Source organism: Perognathus longimembris, chromosome 20 (genome assembly GCF_023159225.1).
Source record: "Perognathus longimembris pacificus isolate PPM17 chromosome 20, ASM2315922v1, whole genome shotgun sequence".
Lineage (NCBI taxonomy): Eukaryota > Metazoa > Chordata > Mammalia > Rodentia > Heteromyidae > Perognathus > Perognathus longimembris.
Window position 1 is genome coordinate 22,209,115 of NC_063180.1, and position 12,581 is coordinate 22,221,695.

Consider the following 12,581-nt stretch of genomic DNA (forward strand, 5'->3'; position numbering starts at 1 on the left):
TGCTCACTGAGCTGGCGCCCAATGTGGGGCACAGGAAAGCGCAGGTTTAGAAGTGAAGCAATCGGTGAGCCAAGTCAAGCGAGTTCCGAGAAGTAAGGGTATCCCCGGAGAGGACGTGGCAATCTCAAAGTCAGTGGGATGATCCGGCACTCTGGGTGCTGAGATTTATGCTCCAAAGCATCGAACTAGACATTTCAGACTTCCAGGCCACAAGGATTTGGGAGGCCCTGACACGCGCCGCCCCTTGGCTGGCAGATGCCAATCTCTTTAGCCAGGCTACTTGGGACCGCATAGAGCAGGAAGTGGAAAGGAGGGAATTCAACTTGGGAGAGGAGCGCCCTCTCGTAGTCTTCCCAATCCTCTCAGCCCTTAAGGCTTGCTTTGCCGCAGGCCCCCTAAGGGGGAGCATGTGGGCCCAGGAAGGATCTGCAGGGGAACATCTTGGATGGCGGGGAAACAGCCCTCCCGCTGCCCAGGAGGAGGGAGGCTCAAGGCCTCACTTTGATGAGCCCATAGATGAGCCTTGGCCCGATCCCCCGGGTCCTGAGCCAAGCACCTCGGCCCCGGCCCCGGGACACGTGGCGGACAAGCAAGGTGGGGGGCGACGTCCACCGTCTTGTCACCCCTCCCCCACCGGAGGCTCCCCTCCATCTTGTGCAGACCTGAGAAGGCCTGCTGAGCCACCCATTCGCAGCTGCGGCTCATGCTCACCATGCATGGGCTTCCCAATAAATGTTAACTCGGGACACATTAGGCCAGCCCGGTGGTACCCCTGGGAAACCCAGGATCTTAAAGAAATTAGAAAGGCAGTTCCCGAGGATGGACCTAATTCTCCCTGGGCCGAGACCCTCCTCCATGGCCTGGCTTATTGACTTTGCATCACACAATATTGGAGGAGTTTAGCTAAGGCTGTACTTCCTAGCCCACTGTACCTAAAGTGGTGTGCTTTTTTTAGCGACCAGTGACATGCTCAGGCTGAGAGAAATCAAGCTGATCCCCCAGTCCCCATAACTTTTGAAATGTTGTCAGGGTCCAGTAATCAGTACTCTACAAGCCTCCAGCAGGCTGCTCTTCCTGCCCCCTATCAAGAGCAGTTGTGAGCCCTGGGATTGGCGGCATGGAAAAAGTTAAGGGAGGGCCTCTTGGAGCCCCCGATACCAGGAATTACTCAAAGGACTATGGAGGACCTTGCCACCTTTATCGACAGGGTGGAACGGAGCCTCCAGGGGAAGTTCCCTCCTGGGCCACTGCAGGACCAGCTTGCTAAGATCTTGGTGTGGGAGAGAATGACCACAGACCACAAACTAGCCTGTGCAGGAATGAAGGATAGATCTATGGAAAGGTGGATAGTTGCCAGCAAGGATGTCAGTACTCAGGCCCACCAGACACAGTCTCTGACAGCTTCACTTACCGAGGCATCCACCCTTGCCTCTACCAGAGGGGCAAACAAAGGGGTCTGTTATGGGTGTGGCTGCCAGGGCCACTTTAGGAGGGAGTGTCCTACAGGCCGCGTAAGACCTGGTGCCTCACAAGGACAACCCTCAGGCCAGGCCAATGGGCTACCTAGAACACCTTACCCCCAGTGCAAGAAGGGATTTCATTGACGAAAGGATTGCAGGTCCAGATTTGATGTTGAGGGAAAGCCTTTAAGCTGGTAGTGGGGTGCTCTCCAGCCCCGTCACCCAAAGAAGGTGACCAGCCTAGGGCCCACTGGACAGTCCCAATAGTCCCAGGAGTTAGGCCAAAAATGGAAGTCTTTATAGCAGAGAAAAGGTTCCGATGCTTGATTGACACCAGAGCAGACCGGACTATATTAAGAAAAGAGAAAGTTCCCTCATGATGGAAGCTGATCCCTGGGGCCTCCGTTGTTGGGGGTGGGGGGGTGATACTAGGTCTGAAGAAACCAGGGACTGGCTTGCCTGGAGGGATGTAGATGGTAGTTAGGGAGAAGTATGCCCCCTGGTGGCGTCTGGCCTAACAGCTAATCTGCTAGGACAGGATATTTTGGGGGAAGCTGAGGCCTTAATCACTACAGGTCATGGCCTGTCAGGTGACCCTAGCAACTATTAGGGAGTGCCTCCTTCTGAGGCCTCGGGTCAGGGGGCTCCCATTCCTCCTATGAGGCCTCACCCCCAATCCTAGAGGCCACTGTTTCTACCATCCCTGCCATTCGATGGCTTCCAGGCCCCCTGGTGTGGGTGGAACAGTGGTCACTCTCCCTAAACAAAATAGAAAGATTAAAGGAAATAATATCAGAACAACTAGCCCTAGGACATATTAGACCCTCGTTAAGTCCTTGGAACAGTCCTGTATTTGTTATACAAAAGGCTACAGGTAAATGGAGAATGTTACAGGACCTAAGAAAAATTAATGAGCGGATGATTCCTGCAAGCACCCATTTACAAGGGCTGCCGTGGATCCCCTCCATTCCTCGGGATCTGACTCTTATTGTAACAGACATCAAGAATTGCTTCTTTTGCATTCCTCTTAACCCACAGGACTGTGAGAAGTTTGCCTTCTCCGTCTCCTCAGTTAACTACCAGGGGCCTGACCAAAGATATGAGTGGGTGGTACTACATCAGGGCATGGCTAACAGTCCAGCCTTCTGTCAACATTATGTGTCACAGGTCCTCCAACCCCTTTAGAGCCAATCAGATATTATTTCATATGTCTATATGGATGACATCATTATTGGGGCTACAGACGCTCCTACAAAGGGGAGAATTGCACATATCCAATGACAAGGTTCAGATCCTACCTCCCTGTAAGGTTTTGGGGGCCGAGCTTAGGCTAGACTCTGTTTGCCCCCGGAAGGGCGGTCCTAGATAGCCCCACCTGCCTTCTGGCCCTGGGGTCACGTGTGGCTATTACACTGAACTGGAAAGGGGGTTCTAGTTGGCCCCGCCTCCCAGCCTTGGGACCATGTGTAGCCAAGATGGCGCCTGGTGGTGAACCTGGAGGCGGTCCTGTGGGATGTGACGTAGAATTAGGCCGCCTCTTAGGATTGGTCCCTCGGCCCTCCATCCTTGACAGACAGCTCAGGCATCCCTCAGTCCCTAGCTAGGTACGCCTACACACCTCCCCTTCCTGGCACTTTAAAGGGTGAAGCTCCTCCCAAATAAAGCAAGATTGTGCTCTCCCGAGTTGTCTGATTGTCTTCCGGCAAAAGGGGGGCTGGGTGCAGGTGGTTCGTTGACCTTTCACCTTCTCGTGGCCCACCTTGGTCGGGGCACGCTTCCCCGCCTCTCCCGCTGGCCAGTAGAGCGCTGGGGGTGAAGGACCCCGACAAATATAGTGTTGGAATCCCTAGCCATAGCAATAAAGCAAGAAAGGGGCATAAAAGGGATCCACATTGTTAAAAAAGAAATCAAACTATCCCTATTTGCAGACAACATGATCTTATACGTGAAGGGCCCAAAAACCTAAGCCCCCAAACTCCTAGAACTAATAAACCATTTTGGCAAAGTAGCAGGTTACAAAATCAATCCACAAAAATCAGCAGCCTTTCTGTATATCAGCAATATACAAGCAGAAAAGGAAGTTATGGAACCACTAACATTTTTAATAGCTAAAAAAAGAATAAAATACCTAGGGATTATCCTAACCAAAGATGTGAATGACCTATTTAATGAGAACTATAAAAAATCTAAAAAGAGAAATCAAAGAGGACACTAAGAAATGGAAAGACCTCCCAGGCTCATGGGTAGACAGAACAATACAGTGAAAAATGGCCATATTGCCCAAATGTCATACAAATTCAATGCAATCCCCATCAAGGTCCCAGCTACATTCTTCACTGAAATAGAGAAAACAACCCATAAATTCATATGGAGCAACAAAAGACCTAGAGTAGCCAAAGCAATTCTAGGCAAAAGAAGCAGTGCAGGAGGTATCATAATACCAGACTTCAAGCTTTATTATAGAGCCATCATAACAAAAACAGCTTGGTACTGGCATAAAAACAGACCTGAAGATCAATGGAATAGGATAGAAGACCTGGAAATAAATCTGCATACTTACAGTCAGCTGATATTTGACAAAGGAGCCAAAGACATACAATGGAAAAAACATAACCTCTTCAACTACTGGTGCTGGGAAAACTGGGCAGCCACATGCAGAAAACTCAAAGTGGACCCTGGCCTATCATCATGAACCAAGATAAACTCAAAATGGATTAAAGACCTCAACATCCGACCCGAAAACCTGAAACTACTGTAGGACAGAGTAGGAGGGACACTAGAACTTATAACATAGGCAGGAACTTCCTGAACAGAGTCCCAGGGCACAACAGATAGGGGAGATATTCAACAAATGGGACTACTACAAAATAAAAAGTTTCTTCACAGCTGAAGACATAGCCACTAAACTAGAATGACAGCCAGCCATATGGGAAAAGATTTTCAGAAGCAAAGCAGCAATAGCCTAATATCCATCATCTATAGAGAACTCAAGAAACTAACCCCCTCAAAACCCAGTAAACCAATTATTAAATGGGCAATGGAGCTAAAGAGAGACTTCACAGGAGAAGAAATAGAAAGGGCAAAGAAACATATGAGGAAATGTTCAACATCCCTTGCAGTAAAGGAAATGCAAATAAAAACAACCCTGAGATACCACCTCACCACAGTTAGAATGGCCTATACTCTGAACTCAGGCAACAACAAATGCTAGAGGAGATGTGGAGAAAGAAAAACCCTCTCTACTGCTGGTGGGAGTGTAAACTAGTACAACCACTCTGGAGAATAGCATGGAGGTTCCTCAAAAAACTCAGCATAGACATACCTTATGACCCAGCCATACCACTCCTAGGCATCTATCCTGAACAACAGGATCCAGGATACCACAAAGACGCCTGCACATCCATATTTATCACTGCACAATTCACAATAGCCAAAATATGGAAACAACCCATTAGAGATTAATGGATCCAAAAAAATGTGGTACCTGTGCACAATGGAATACTACACAGCAATTAGAAATAATAAAATAATGGTATTCACAGGGAAGTGGTCAGATCTTGAACCAATAATGTTGAGCAAGACAAGCCTAGAACACAGAGAACAAAGGCTCATGGTCTTGTTGATATGTGGGTGTTGGGGTCGGGGAGGGTGCAGAGACCAGTAGAGATCGTGTCTGTAAAATAACAAACTTTTCAAATGGTATTTCCACATGTTTTGGTCAGCGACTTTACATCATGTCTCTAAAGTGAAACAATTACTAAAGAAACATAAAAAGGCCTAGGATAGACCTATCAGAGGATCACAATAGCTCAACAGCTATTTACATATGATTATATAAGATGGGGCTAAGCAAAATGAACTCCAATAAATGGAAACAGGAGGATTTTATTGTTGTCATTATATTGAATGTACTAGGTGAATTTCCTTTGGCATACCTCCTGTGGTCACTGTATATGCTTTTGGTACACTAGATATTGTATATATGTTTTTCTAAGCTAGAGAAGGGAAAGAAAAATGAGGGAGGGTGTAAAAGATATGACAAGAAATGTACTCACGACCTTATTATGTAACTGTAACCCCTCTGTACATCACCTTGACAGTAATTTTTTTAAGTCCAGAAAAAGGCTTGAGTCAATTACACAGGGCCAGTGAAGTCTACCAAGGCCCCAGGACACTGGATGGATAGTCCCATCCTGTGCTCCACCATGTGCTTCACAACAGGACATCCCAAACTTTACTCCAGAGGTCTCCATGAACAGGTGACTTCTTATGATGGAAAAGTCATTTGTGGTGGTGTTGGACCTGGATAACTGCAACCGTAGTCAGGACACAGGGGATGCATGTGAGTGGATCAATGCACACTTTATTTCAGGAGGTCCAGGGTTTATATATGGTTAGAAATCAACTTACAACTTCCAGGGTAAAAGTTAATACAGCATGATATCCATCTCAAATAAAAAAATTGAGGATGATACTACTGGGAGGAAGGAAACTAATACAAAAGTTTACCTACTACAAAAGGTGGCTACTTCAAAGAGTGTTTACTATTAAGGGCTGAGCTACATCAAAGATTGTTGACAGAGGAGTAAACCAGTCAAGGCAAAACTTTACCACCTAGCTACTTTTTTCTTTAAGATTTTGACCAAGACTCTACTAACTGTGAAGAGACTTTCCTACTTACTGTGAAGAGATTTTCCCTAATGGCAGCTGGTCAAGCAAGTCTCCCAAGGGAGCCTTGGTACAGGGAAAGGAGAGATTCTCATAACAGAGTGGTTTTCTTTGGCCAGCAAACACAGCAGACCCTGAACGGAGATGTTTCCCCATAGGCCTATTAGTTTGCTAATAAGGCATCAGAACTTCTGTGCCCAGGCTAAGTTTTCCACTGGGCAGAGAAGCTATTCTCCCACAGGGTGGGAGACCTGGGGCCTCTAGAGCAACTGGGAGGAGAGAAGTGTTGTTCCTGAAACCATGGAATGTTCTAAGTGGTATCTGCCCTAGGAATCAACTTGGTCTATCTCCCTGGCACTCAACTGCCTGCCAAGACAAACTGATGTCCTGAAATCTTGCTTGGGCCTCTAAATGCTCTGCTGAAGACCACAGGAGAGATCACATGGACAGAGTGCAGTCATTAGAAAGTCATTATGAGCTGACGGGGACTACACCTGGGTTTGGGGATATGCGCCCCCCCCCTCCAGCCACAGGTATAGTATATCATGGTCCTTTTTGAGGCAGAAAACCCACCTCAGGTTGCTCAGGTGTGGAAAGTCCCTAACAGTTCTTTTCTGCAGTTGCAGGCCAAGCATGAAGTTACAGGAGCTAAAACAAGGCTGGAAGAAAGCATGGAGAAGGGGCAACATGACCCATTTTCATGATTATCTCTATGATTGTTACCTAGCTACCAGAAATGATTCAATGGAAAATAGACACATTATCATTACATGCTAAACCATAAGGAACTAGTTTCATGGGTGAGGGTTCAAGTCTTTTAAGTCAGAATCACAAAAGTGAAATGGAGTCACAAAAGCAAATCCCTGATCACAGAGCCAAGTTGTTCTGTTTCAGCTTGGTCTCCTTTATCAAAGGATATTCCTCAGTGATGTTAGGACTAAACAACACCTAATCCATCACTGAATTCACTCAGATTCTGGTAGAGTTCTTGACTTCCCATGTGCCATGGGCTCACACCCACAATCCCAGCTCCTCAGGAAGCTGAGATCTAAAGACCAATTACCAATCTAGCACATGCAGGAAAAGGAAGTAAGCCTCTTAATTCTAATTCACCATGAAGTGGTAGACAGCAACCTTGAAATTATTCAATCCCCACATCCAGGAGCAGTATTGGCACACATACAAACACAGACAGACACACACACACACACACACACACACACAGACACACACGTTACACAGCACTTCTACTGTCTGACCTCCACTGACCATGGCAGGAAAGGGCAGGGAGTAGGGGGCTGTGTCCTTTGTACACAGGGCCTCATCTGATTTCAGCATTTCTCTACAGCCTCCAAGAATCACTGGGAAATGGAAGACCACTTCACTCCATCCCAGAACAACACCATCAAGAAAATATTCCAGGAGATGTTGGCAATGTTTCCTCCAGACCTGTGTCCATGGGACCAAGTCTAGGTGTATCCCTCTGTCTATGGAGACAAAGACTTAGGCCCTGGAGGTCAGGACATAAATCTGTCACTTGAGTCCCATGGTTGAAATTTTCACCCGGCTCACTTGATCACTTGCCTGATACAAATCACCCCGGAGGGAATCTTCCAATTGCAGCATCCAGCTGTTAACAGCTCTTACAAAGTCAGGAGCATGTGGTTTATCCATCCCAGCTACTCAGAAGCCTGAGATCTGAGGATAGAGGTCTGAAGCAAACCCAGGCAAGAAAGCCCATGACACCTAGGAACAAGCCAGAAGTAGTGCTGTGTCTCAACATGGTAGAGCCCTAGCCTTCAGCAAAAAAGTACAGGTGTTTCACCCAGACCCCAAGTTCAAACCCCAGGAATGGCGCACACACACACACACACACACACACACACACACACACACACCATCCCACTGATATTACTGAAGTAATTGTTGTTCCTAAATTCTGCAAGGTCAGAACAAAGGAAGCCTAAGAAACTCTCCTTGCCCCCAGGAGCCTGAGGAGACATGGAGATCCATGACAGAGAGGACCATGGCCCAGATCCTGGAGTGAAGACAGACCCTGGGGCAAAAAGGAAGTCAGAAGAAAAATGCATTGAGGACAAGTGTCAATGAGTTTTTGGTGGTACTAGTGGTTAGAACTTAGGACTTTGAGCGAGAAGTCCACCCTGTGCTCTTTGCCACTTTTGTGATAGCTACAGCTATTCTCCAAATTAAGTATTTGTGAATTTCATATAAAAAATATTCCTGCTCTGAAACCTCCTTCCTTGTATTTCCTCTTGTAGTTCTTAATGCCTGCCATGAACTGAAAATCAGATGAGCACAGAATGTCTTCGAATGATTTCAGTTGCCAAATTTCCAGTGATGATCACAGTAGGTTTATTTTTTAAATAGAAAATGTGTTTCACACTAAAATGTAGAAAGTTAATGATTGCCTTCACCAACCACAATGAACAACTCAGACTCAGCCCCTGTCTGCCCCATGACGATGACAGTGATCTGGGACCAAGAGCCAGACATGCAGGGCTCCGAGATGGCAGAGGGCTTTCTGTGGTATGCAGGCATTCCTTTCACTGACACGCTTTACAAATCTGAAATAATCAAAGCAATCCATGAGCAGTTTGTGATGAAAGATGAGGACATCATCATAGTGACCTACCCCAAGTCAGGTGAGCAGACAGGGGCAAGGCTGTGAGGGAAAGGCCAGGCCTGTGGCCCCACTCCCTCCAGCCTTCCCTATGGAGATTGTGTAGTCCCTCATTTCTTTCTTTCCCTTCAGAGAAGAGGATCTCCCCAGCCCTTTTCACATGGATTCTCTGTGCATTGTGAGGTGAAGGCATTGGAGAAACACAGAAGCCTTAGGCCTAAGGCAGGATTGGGTATTTGATTGCCTGTGGGGAACGGGGGTGAGTGACAGATGATGAATGCTGAAGAGCTCATAGAAGAATCACATCCAGGATTTTTGTTTTGTAATTGACTTTATTATTTTAGAGGTGATATACATCCGGGTTTCACTTATATACCTCAGGCAATAAGTGCATTTCCTTTCATGTAGTGTCTTCTGTTCCAGGCTTCCCTCCCCTTCCAACCATCTCTTGTCCACCCACAAGTTGCCTACTCCCTTTAATCAATGCCCAGTGCCCTCCACTGTTGTACTTTTTCACCCTCTTTCCTCTGATTCTATGCCCTTCCCACCCTACTACTCATGTGCATATGAATATACCTTACATAAAGTTAAGAATACAAAGTCATCAGAAAAGAAAAACCAAATCAAGAAAAATGTCCTTAGTTTACATATATATGGAGTTCATTTCAGTAAATGTGTTATTTTACATAAATATGAAGAGGTACTTGGGTATTGTACCTTTGTGATTCTCTCCTGAGACTATCTTCTTTTGGTCTAGAAATCTATATAATTTGTCATATCCTAGTGCCTTTTAGATCTAATTTCCACATGTCTTAAGAATACTTGCTGGGCTGGGGATATAGCCTAGTGGCAAGAGTGCCTGCCTCGGATACACGAGGCCCTAGGTTCGATTCCCCAGCACCACATATACAGAAAAAACGGTCAGAAGCGGCGCTGTGGCTCACGTGGCAGAGTGCTAGCCTTGAGCGGGAAGAAGCCAGGGACAGTGCTCAGGCCCTGAGTCCAAGGCCCAGGACTGGCCAAAAAAAAAAAAAAAAAAGAATACTTGCTGACTGTCACTCTATTTGTGTCTTACCTGACTTAACATGAGTTGTTCTAGTTCTATCCATTTTCCTGTGAATAACATATTGGTGAGCTTTATGTAATGTATATTTTCCCTTCAAGTTTTCTTATAAAATTCAGATAGAAATGAATGACCTTCTCCTTTCCTTCTGTCTCCAGGAACCAACTGGATGATTGAGATTCTGTGTCTCATTCTCAACAAGGGGGATCCAGAGTGGATCCGCTCTGTGCCCATCTGGGGAAGATCCCCATGGATCAAATTGGAATGGGGATCTAGAAGAATAAGAGACATGAAGGAGGCCCCTGCCTGCTCACCTCCCACCTCCCCATCCAACTCTTCCCCAAGTCTTTCCTCATTTCCAAAGCCAAGGTAAGGGAGATCTGAACGTCAAAGTTCAAAACCACTCAGGTAAGAAAGTCCACAAAATTCTTTTCCCCCAGCAACCACCAAAGAACTAGAATTGGAATGAGGCTCAAAGTGGCCATCAACAAAACAAAATCAGGGACAGTGCCCACACTTGTATTTCAATCCCAATGACTGACAAATAATAATAAAATAAAATAAAAGGTGAAGAAATAAGTCAGACAACAGTGTCTCACACCTGTCACCCTAGTTACTTATGAAGCTGAGGTCTAAAGAACAGAGTTCAAAGGCAACCTGGGCAGAAAAGTCTGAGAGACTCCATTGAACCAATATCACACTACAAATAGAGCTGGGAATCAAGGGGTATAGCACTGATTTGAGTGAAAAAACCTCATGGATGTTCCCAGGCCATGACTTCAAGCCATTAGACTGGTATGCACACACACACACACACACACACACACACACTCACAATTTGTGTTCTAAATAAAACCTTGATCAGATTGTAGATCTTTCCATATACTTCCTATCATGTACAACTTGGCTGAAGAGAGGTCAAGGCCTCACATGTGGGAAAGACGGTAATGATTTTTGTTTTTGCTGTTTTGTCCCTTTACGGTGATCTACGTCATCAGGAATCCAAAGGATGTCCTTGTGTCCGGATATTATTTCTATCATCACTCAAAGCTCATGAAGAATCCAGAGTCCCTGCAACAGTATTATGAATGGTTCATCCAAGGCAATGGTGAGTGGGTTGTGAAGTGAGCTGTATGTAAACACTGTGACACTGTGTGTGTGTGTGTGTGTGTGTGTGTGTGTGTGTGTGTGTGTGTTTTCTGGGGCTTGAATGCTAGACCTTGTCACTTCTAGTTTCTTTAACTCAAGGTTTTGGCTAAACCACGTTAGCTACACCACCACCTCTATCTTTTTAGGGATTAGAGTATCATGGTACTTTTTTTTCTGAGGTGGCTCTGAATCATGACACCCACATTGCAGCCTCCTGAGCAGCCTGAATGGCAGGAATGAGCCACTGATGCCCCGATATGACATACATATTTGTCGGTGAGTTTTAGCTTCCCGTGCTTTCCTGTCCTGCAGGAGAGACAGGAAAACAGGTCCTACCCGGACGGGCCAGGAAGAGAAAATGGCCGACGAACTGCCACCCCAGCCCCCCTTTTGTCGGAGGACACACAGATAGTTTGGGAGCCAGTCAGTGCTAAGACTCATTTAATGGCGGCAATGAGCTGTTCTTTTAAATGGATTGGAGGGCGGTGGAAGGGGAGGGGCACGTGCACCTACATAGTGGCTCACACTCGGTCTGAGGCTGAGAAAAGAGGCGGGGCCAGCTAGAACAGCCTCATAATGATGCAAGGCATCTGGGCGGGCATGCCCCACATCTCCCCCTTTTTGTTTTTTATTAATAGAGGAGGGGTACCAGGCTGGGAGTATGGGCGGAAGTTGTCTCTTCTGGAACTACTTCCTGCTGAAAAGTGGCAAAGTAGTCAGGGGTTCCTGATTCGTCATTTGGCCTGGTACTGTCCAATTTGGTTGGTAAAAGTACTCATTAATTCCATGAGAATGGTTATCAGGGTCAATGGGTGTCATGGTCTCCTCTAGCTACTTCCTGCAGCTTGGGCACTTCAAGGAGTCCCTGGGGCTGGGGCCTTCAGGTTTCAGGTCTGTGCTGGGCACAGCAGTGTAGTAAGAGGATGGCCTTGAACTGCAAGTTCCCAGGTGGCGACCTCGGTGAGGGATGTTATCCTGTTAAAAGATACTTTTGAAAAGGTCAGGCAAAAGACTGACAAGTTCACAGAACCAGTTAACATGAGTGACATGGGAAAGCACACCCTTGGCATATGCCAGAAAAGTTCCATTTTGAACATAAACCCAATTGTGGCCCATTATAAGGAAGGAAGAGTAACTGAACTGGGGACAGGAAGGAAATGTATAGGGATAGTGGACTGGTTGGGAGTAACCAGTCAGAGGCTATATAGATATATATACAAATAGCAAGTAACAAGGCAAAAATGCAAGTTTCTGTCCAGATGGAAAATGGACAGGTATGGACATTAGGTGGGTAAACAACTATTCCTCTAGGAGGGTAAACAACTATTCCTCTTGATCTCCCGGCTCTGATTAATTTTGAAAGGGCGAGACAAAGTGACCCCATTTAGGATGTGACATCATCCTCCTCTTACTCCTCTCCATGATCCTTGTTCCCGGAACTGGCTGAGTCCCATGGATCTAGGTGCTTGTTGCTGGGATGGCATTCACGGGGTTTGAACTCAGGGCCTGGGCACTGTCCCTGAGCACTTCTGCTCGATGCTAGTGCTCTGTCACTTGAGCCACGGTGCCACTTTCAACATTTCACTGGTTCTCTTGAGCC

The 12,581-nt window shown here is 46.4% G+C and overlaps 1 long non-coding RNA gene and 1 pseudogene across 1 annotated transcript; one reads left to right on the plus strand and one right to left on the minus strand.

The window, feature by feature from the left end:
• Positions 1-727: 727 nt before the first annotated feature.
• On the minus strand, positions 728-10,856 carry LOC125368446. The gene is made up of 3 exons (XR_007214235.1): positions 10,736-10,856; positions 3,936-3,943; positions 728-739 (listed from the first exon to the last, which is right to left on the minus strand). It is a non-coding gene; the product is annotated as an uncharacterized LOC125368446 (long non-coding RNA).
• Positions 8,656-10,968, plus strand: LOC125368440 (annotated as a pseudogene).
• The last annotated feature ends 1,613 nt before the right edge of the window (positions 10,969-12,581 follow it).